The following is a 9,696-nucleotide window of genomic DNA, read 5'->3' on the forward strand; positions in this document are numbered from 1 at the left end:
TGAAAAACTTTATCCAAAACCTTAAAACAAATTTTCTGTGAATGTGACCTTGATTGTAAGGTCATTGACGTGAGCAAGCAAATCAATGAGTGAACTGTCTTAACTTCATAAATAATCTATCAATGGGTTTAGGAAATATAAGCAAATGAAAAATCTAACCAAAATTTGATGCAAACTTTCTACAACTAGTCTTAACCCCAAGGTACAAAGGGATAGTATCCATATAAAACAATGAGAATCTATCATAAGCATATAGAACAATGAACAGTCTCATGAGGATCTATCATGTGCAAATCAAACAATGAATGATCTCATGAGAATCTATCATGAGCAAATCAAACAATGAACGGTCTCATGAGAATCTATCATGAGCTTATAGAATAATGAACCATCTCATGAGAATCCATCATGACCTTATAGAATAATGAACAGTCTCATGAGAATGAGAATCTATCATGAGCATATAGAACAATGAACAGTCTCATGAGAATATATCATGATCAAATCAAACAATGAATGATCTCATGAGAATATATCATGATCAAATCAAACAATTAATGGTCTCATGAGAATCTATCATGAGCAAATCAAACAATGAATAGTCTCATGAGAATCTATCATGAGCATATAGAACAATGAACAGTCTCATGAGAATCTAATATGAGCAAATAGAATAATGAACAGTTTCATGAGAATCTATCATGAGCAAATCAAACAATGAACATTCTCATGAGAATCTATCATGAGCTTATAGAATAATGAACCGTCTCATGAGAATCCATCATGAGAAAATATAACAATTAATGGTCTCATGAGAATCTATCATGAGCTTATAGAATAATGAACAGTCTCATGAGAATCTATCATGAGCAAATCAAACAATGAACATTCTCATGAGAATCTATCATGAGCTTATAGAATAATGAACCATCTCATGAGAATCCATCATGAGCAAATTAAACAATGAATGGTCTCATGAGAATCTATCATGAGCTTATAGAATAATGAACAGTCTCGTGAGAATCCATCATAAGCAAATAGAACAATTAATGGTCTCATGAGAATCTATCATGAGCAAATTAAATAATGAACAGTCTCATGAGAATCTATCGTGGGTTTTAGAAAACGTAAGTATATGCTACAAATTTAACCAAAACATTTATGCAATTACTCTTGATACTGCCCCTTAGACCCTAAGGTAAAATGGGTGAGGGAGCATCAGGTCTTCTCAGAGTAAAACCTTAAAACAAATTTCATACTGATCCATTAAAGCCTTCAGAACTTACCAAGTGGCATTTGTGGCAAGACAGTATATGGAATGGATTGACATGATAATAGTGTATGCCCTCAAGGTGGGAGGGACCGCATACAAAATGCTGTAATGGGTATGCAAACAAATAGTACAGATGTACAGATTTAGGAACAAATGAAATACAGGACTCTTCTAAGTATACAAAAGCTTTAGATGTATTTGAAATTTAACTGACAGTTGGGAGAAAGACATCTATCCCTCAGAAGATCAATTTTACTGAGCTCCAAGGCAATAGCTATCATGTAAAATACAGAAACAATAACCTTGGTGACAGCTATCAGAAATGGAATAATATTTTGATCTGTCAGTACTATAACAACAGCTGTGGACATTTATGCAAATCATGTGACTAGATCACAATCACAGTTTACTGGCAAATTCAGGTATATAAACTCAGACCCTTGAAAAGTTTTCACTTTTAGTAATCAAATAGAACACTGATGAAGGTCCTGAATTTTTATATTTTTCTAATCTTGGTCTAAATCTTCTAAATAAATTGTTCATTGTTGAAATGTGGCATGACATAGTTCCTCATAATTGTTTTGTAAAAAGCCACTGGAGTACTCAAGATTCTATGCCTTTTTCTCAACATTACTTCCATTAGTTTTACAGCATATATGAACAGAATATTTTTTTCTAATGCTATGTATATTTAACTGACCAGAAACTTTTATTTTGTAAACAAATAATACATGTACATAGATAATATTTCTATCTGAGTATGGACTAAATGTTCAGATCATTATTAATGTAAACATGTTTATATTAATCTGAGTCTAGGACAATGGAATTCACCCATGGAATAGCCTTTTTGTACCTGATGTTTCTCAAGTTCTTTATTATAATTTTAGCAACAGATCTTATATTGTTGATAACTTAGAATGTTCTAGAAATGAAATTTTTACCTTCAGCCTGGTTCTATTTTTGTGTCTTAGCTTATAATATAATTTGTATACTTTAGAAATTATTCCTTCTTGTATTTAACATCTAAGGCAGAATCAGTCTTATTGTTGTGTTCAGTATTTCATTTGGGTGGAATTATTTATTCAATTATTATTTAATGAAAATACAAAGTGCTCATCTGTAATATATTTGAGATAAAACATTAATTTGGAATTATAGTGATTTCAGACAAGATTATTTTTTTAAAACTCTATTAGCACATTATCACATTGGCCACTGGCACATTAACATATTCGATACTAGATGCACATCAACACATTCAGTGTTGGAACTTATTTGGAATACCACTGGGATTCAGTTGGAGCTTTATACATTCAAATTTTTTATACAACTGTTAAGATTACATCGGATTTAATTCACAATACTGTAAGTACTTTTTAAATTTTCACTTTGTTTTCAAGGGAAATAAATTATTTATTGAATTTTAAAAAACTTGTTGGTTTTCACTCTTTTCTGTTACTTAGTTTAAGACTGTATAGTTGTAGTACTATTAACCGAAGACATTACTGACATGCAATGTTTGTATTACCTGTATACTTCAGCAATTTTCAATTTTATTGCTGGTACATGTATTTGACGATTAAATGTAATTCCTTCACTGGACATCTTTCCAATTTCATAAACCAACATGTCATTGATGTTTTCTACAAGATTTAGTTAAGTACCGTTAAGCCATTTAACATGTCTGATGAAATATATTCATTATTTCTTGCCAGAATCTCAGTCATTATATTGTCATGAAAATTGTGTTAAATTAAATAATTTGTAAATGCATGTGAAAGAAAGGAGTTAGGCTTTTTTGAATTATTCTGGCACTACAAAGCTCTTAATGAATTTAAATCAATAAATAACAAAAATAGTTGAACAGTTTGCTGTAAGGTTACTCATGCTTGGAGAAGTATGCTTTCTTGTTTGCTCATATTTTGACCAACCATATGGATTACATTAGTTGTTGTTGTGGGGTTTAATGCCATTTCTCAGTGCAACATATTAGGCTATATATGGTGGCCAATATATATGTTGGAGTAAGAACCTATAAAAACTCAATAAGAATCACTTTGCTACTGGCAGCTTTCTCACATACCCACATTGGCAGAGTCCAAAACTCGAACCTATGACATGCCATGAAGATTGTTGTTGTTGTTGTTCTGGGGTTTAACACCATTTTTCAGCACATGATAGGCTATACATGGTGGCCAGTATTAATGGTGGAGGAAGAACCCAGGAAACCCCCCGGAAAAAAACACCAACCCACGAGAAACGACTGGCAAGCTTTTTCACGTATCCACATTGGCTGAATCCGAGATTGAACCCACACAGTCAGAGGTGAGATGGCAGTGATCCGTAACAGAGAGCACTTTAGACCACTCGGCCACTTGGGGCCCCCCATGCCAAGAAAAGATGAGAAAGCAATGATCCATAAAGGCAAGCACTTTAGAGCAATCAGCCACTCAGAGCCCCAGTTACAATGATACCAGATATGTTTGTCAATAAAGCAGGCAATGATACCAGATATGTTTGTCAGTAAATCAGGCAATGATAACGGATGTGTTTGTCAGTAAATCAGGCAATGATACTATATGTATTTTTCAGTAAATCTGGCAATGATACCAGATATGTTTGTCAGTAAATCAGGCAATGATACCAGATGTGTTTGTCAGTAAATCAGGCAATGATACCAGATATATTTGTCAGTAAATCAGGCAATGATACCAGGTGTGTTTGCCAGTAAATCAGGCAATGATACCAGATGTGTATCTGTGGAAATCAGGCATTGATACAAAATTTGTATCCAAATCATAAAGAGTTCAAAGTTTGATCTTTTTAGGTCCACATGTATGTATGTATGCATATATGTATGTATGTATGCATGCATGGATGGATGGATGGATGGATGGATGTATGTATGTATGTATGGTATGTATGTATGCATGTATGCATGCATGCATGCATGGATGCATGGATGCATGCATGCATGTATGTATGTATGTATATTATGGCAAATTAGGGCAGTTGATTTTTACATCAAAAGTCAATTTCAAAGGTCAAGGGGACTCAAAGAAGGAAAACAGTTTACACAAAATAACTCAAGACTTGTGCCACAAATTAGTACCAAACTTTGTGGATGACTCATCTTTAAGACATGAAAGGCATTTGTCGATCTTGAGTTGAATAAGTCTATTGGTCAAAATCACTGAGTCTGATGGGAAGGAATGGTTTTCATGATGCATTTCAAGTTCTTTGCCTTTTACCATCCCAAATACTCTAGATGGCTTGAATTTAAGATGAGGAAGAATCATGTTGATTTTTTTTATTCGTAAGATCAAGTAGCCAACAAATAAAATAGGCTTTTACATAAAAATATAATAATGCTATTGGATGTATGGGTTGTGTATAATGTACCATTTTCTTTATTCCTACTAAATATACATTTTTGGAACAAAACATTTACTGGCATTGTATAGCCTGGGCTGTGCTAATGTGCTATTTAATACACATACATACATACATACATACATACAAACATACATACATACATACATACATACATACATACATACATACATACATACATACATACATACATACATATATGATTATAATGACTGTAAGATTTATAAAAAAGTGTAAGCTACAAACAACAGTAACCTTTAACAAAGACAATCATATCCAGAAAATGATTATCATTTACTAGTATTAAAAGCAGGAGTTATGGATTATGAAATCAAAAGACAAATGATGTACTTGACCACTAAATTGAAGCCCTTTAATAAGATTTTTCATGATTACGTTATTAGTTTTGTGTGTATGTTTACAAAAGATAAACAATACAAACCTCTGAAATGACTATATACATCCATGATTATTCCCTTGGAAAAAAGAATGATTAATCTCAGTGGAAAGACACATGACTTTGGCACTGCAGTGGCAGTTAGTGAAATGTACTTTAGTCTGGTTTACAGTATATAACAAATGACACTATCCCCATGACCTGCAAAATTTTGGAAAGCAAATTTTTCAGTAAATTATGTTTATCCTAGAATACTTACGTGATCACATTAATGCTAGGAATATATGCCCTACTAAATCCCAAAATCAAAATTCATCTTTCCTGTCTATATAATTGACAAAGGGCAATATGTCTTGCCCATAACTTTCCCTTGCTCTTGACAAATGGCTCTGGTTTAAAACTGAGTGGACCATCATGTAATTGGATGTTTGCATTTCAGTGAGGATGGGAGGGAAGTTAATGTACTGAAAAATGTCCTTTCCCCAATCACATGAACATTAAAACAGGCAAAGGGAATACTGAGCATCGAACGTATACCTTGGGTAACTTCTGATGGGAATATTGGATTCCCCATAAGAAGGCTAACTGAACAATACAACCAGAGGAGACATGGCTTATGTATGGAAAGATGAAATGAGATCTTACCACATAAAATGTCCAGGTGAATCCAGTGAAAGATGTTCATGGTGCCCATCCAAAGGTTGTGCTGTATCAACTGGGTATGGCAGCCACTTGCATGATTGAGACTGGGTCTACTAGAATCATACATTATTGCTGTGGATCCAAGTCCCATAGATAAAACTTGAGAAGGTTGACTGTGCATGTCAACTGACTGGCTTCAACAACAAATTTGATTTGAGATATGACTGTCAAGACATGGCCTGCAGAGATTGCTCTTATCTCATGAGCCAAGATTTTCATGAGGTGACTCTGTTCTATTAATGTCAGAGTATGCAGCAAGTATTATCTACTTCAACCATAATGGGAGGACTTGAAGGATTATATCCTCATTCCAAAGTCTGACTGTGAGATCCACAAACTGTCTCAGTCTGCTTCCGATTCAGTCTGTTCTGAAGCCTCTTAGTTTGTATCGATATATGACAGCAACCTATTCCTGGCAATAAAATCAGGGTACATCATAATAACTGCATAGCCATCTGATCAAAATTGAAGGGAGGCTTGATCAAGAGAGAGAATGTAATTCACTGACTCTGTATGCCAAAGCATACACTATCAGAAAACAGGTTTTGTACACACAAAAAAGCTTCAGCAAGGTCCTGGCCAAAGGTCTAACATTGTTTAAATTCAGCCAAGTCAGAACACAGGAAGCATTCCATTTAGGAAAATAATGTGAGTTAGGCATATGCAAGTCAAATTTGGACAGTCAGAGAGGTCTATATTATGACCAAGATACTCTCTACCATGATGAAGCAACATGCCTTTAATAGTAATCAGAGAGGTCTATATTATGACCAAGATCCTCTCTACCATGATGAAGCAACAAGCCTTTAATAGTAATCAGAGAGGTCTATATTATGACCAAGATACTCTCTACCATGATGAAGCAACATGCCTTTAATAGTAATCAGAGAGGTCTATATTATGACCAAGATACTCTCTACCATGATGAAGCAACATGCCTTTAATAGTAATCAGAGAGGTCTATATTATGACCAAGATACTCTCTACCATGATGAAGCAACATGCCTTTAATAGTAATCAGAGAGGTCTATATTATGACCAAGATACTCTCTACCATGATGAAGCAACATGCCTTTAATAGTAATCAGAGAGGTCTATATTATGACCAAGATCCTCTCTACCATGATGAAGCAACATGCCTTTAATAGTAATCAGAGAGGTCTATATTATGAACAAGATCCTCTCTACCATGATGAAGCAACATGTCTTTAATAGTAATCAGAGAGGTCTATATTATGAACAAGATCCTCTCTACCATGATGAAGCAACATGCCTTTAATAGTAATCAGAGAGTTCTATATTATGACCAAGATCCTCTCTACCATGATGAAGCAACATGCCTTTAATATATTAATCAGAGGTCTATATTATGACCAAGATCCTCTCTACCATGATGAAGCAACATGCCTTTAATAGTAATCAGAGAGGTCTATATTATGACCAAGATACTCTCTACCATGATGAAGCAACATGCCTTTAATAGTAATCAGAGACGTCTATATTATGACCAAGATTCTCTCTACCATGATGAAGCAACATGCCTTTAATAGTAATCAGAGAGTTCTATATTATGACCAAGATCCTCTCTACCATGATGAAGCAACATGCCTTTAATATATTAATCAGAGGTCTATATTATGACCAAGATCCTCTCTACCATGATGAAGCAACATGCCTTTAATAGTAATCAGAGAGGTCTATAGTATAACCAAGATTCTCTCTACCATGATGAAGCAACATGCCTTTAATAGTAATCAGAGAGGTCTATATTATGACCAAGATCCTCTCTACCATGATGAAGCAACATGCCTTTAATAGTAATCAGAGAGGTCTATATTATGACCAGGATACTCTCTACCATGATGAAGCAACATGCCTTTAATAGTAATCAGAGAGGTCTATATTATGACCAAGATCCTCTCTACCATGATGAAGCAACATGTCTTTAATAGTAATCAGAGAGTTCTATATTATGACCAAGATCCTCTCTACCATGATGAAGCAACATGCCTTTAATATATTAATCAGAGGTCTATATTATGACCAAGATCCATTCTACCATGATGAAGCAACATGCCTTTAATAGTAATCAGAGAGGTCTATATTATGACCAGGATACTCTCTACCATGATGAAGCAACATGCCTTTAATAGTAATCAGAGAGGTCTATATTATGACCAAGATCCTCTCTACCATGATGAAGCAACATGTCTTTAATAGTAATCAGAGAGGTCTATATTATGAACAAGTTTCTCTCTACCATGATGAAGCAACAAGCCTTTAGTAGTAATCAGAGAGGTCTATATTATGACCAGGATACTCTCTACCATGATGAAGCAACATGCCTTTAATAGTAATCAGAGAGGTCTATATTATGACCAAGATACTCTCTACCATGATGAAGCAACAAGCCTTTAGTAGTAATCAGAGAGGTCTATATTATGAACAAGATACTCTCTACCATGATGAAGCAACAAGCCTTTAATAGTAATCAGAGAGGTCTATATTATGACCAGGATACTCTCTACCATGATGAAGCAACATGCCTTTAATAGTAATCAGAGAGGTCTATATTATGACCAAGATACTCTCTACCATGATGAAGCAACATGCCTTTAATAGTAATCAGAGAGGTCTATATTATGACCAAGATCCTCTCTACCATGATGAAGCAACATGTGTTTAATAGTAATCAGAGAGTTCTATATTATGACCAAGATCCTCTCTACCATGATGAAGCAACATGCCTTTAATATATTAATCAGAGGTCTATATTATGACCAAGATCCTCTCTACCATGATGAAGCAACATGCCTTTAATAGTAATCAGAGAGGTCTATATTATGACCAGGATACTCTCTACCATGATGAAGCAACATGCCTTTAATAGTAATCAGAGAGGTCTATATTATGAACAAGATCCTCTCTACCATGATGAAGCAACATGTCTTTAATAGTAATCAGAGAGGTCTATATTATGACCAAGATCCTCTCTACCATGATGAAGCAACATGTGTTTAATAGTAATCAGAGAGTTCTATATTATGACCAAGATCCTCTCTACCATGATGAAGCAACATGCCTTTAATATATTAATCAGAGGTCTATATTATGACCAAGATCCTCTCTACCATGATGAAGCAACATGCCTTTAATAGTAATCAGAGAGGTCTATATTATGACCAGGATACTCTCTACCATGATGAAGCAACATGCCTTTAATAGTAATCAGAGAGGTCTATATTATGACCAAGATACTCTCTACCATGATGAAGCAACAAGCCTTTAGTAGTAATCAGAGAGGTCTATATTATGAACAAGATACTCTCTACCATGATGAAGCAACAAGCCTTTAATAGTAATCAGAGAGGTCTATATTATGACCAGGATACTCTCTACCATGATGAAGCAACATGCCTTTAATAGTAATCAGAGAGGTCTATATTATGACCAAGATACTCTCTACCATGATGAAGCAACATGCCTTTAATAGTAATCAGAGAGGTCTATATTATGACCAAGATCCTCTCTACCATGATGAAGCAACATGTGTTTAATAGTAATCAGAGAGTTCTATATTATGACCAAGATCCTCTCTACCATGATGAAGCAACATGCCTTTAATATATTAATCAGAGGTCTATATTATGACCAAGATCCTCTCTACCATGATGAAGCAACATGCCTTTAATAGTAATCAGAGAGGTCTATATTATGACCAGGATACTCTCTACCATGATGAAGCAACATGCCTTTAATAGTAATCAGAGAGGTCTATATTATGACCAAGATCCTCTCTACCATGATGAAGCAACATGTCTTTAATAGTAATCAGAGAGGTCTATATTATGACCAAGATCCTCTCTACCATGATGAAGCAACATGTGTTTAATAGTAATCAGAGAGTTCTATATTATGACCAAGATCC

Source organism: Sinohyriopsis cumingii, chromosome 8 (assembly GCF_028554795.1).
Source record: "Sinohyriopsis cumingii isolate HCF-2022 chromosome 8, ASM2855479v2, whole genome shotgun sequence".
NCBI classification, from domain to species: Eukaryota; Metazoa; Mollusca; class Bivalvia; order Unionida; family Unionidae; genus Sinohyriopsis; species Sinohyriopsis cumingii.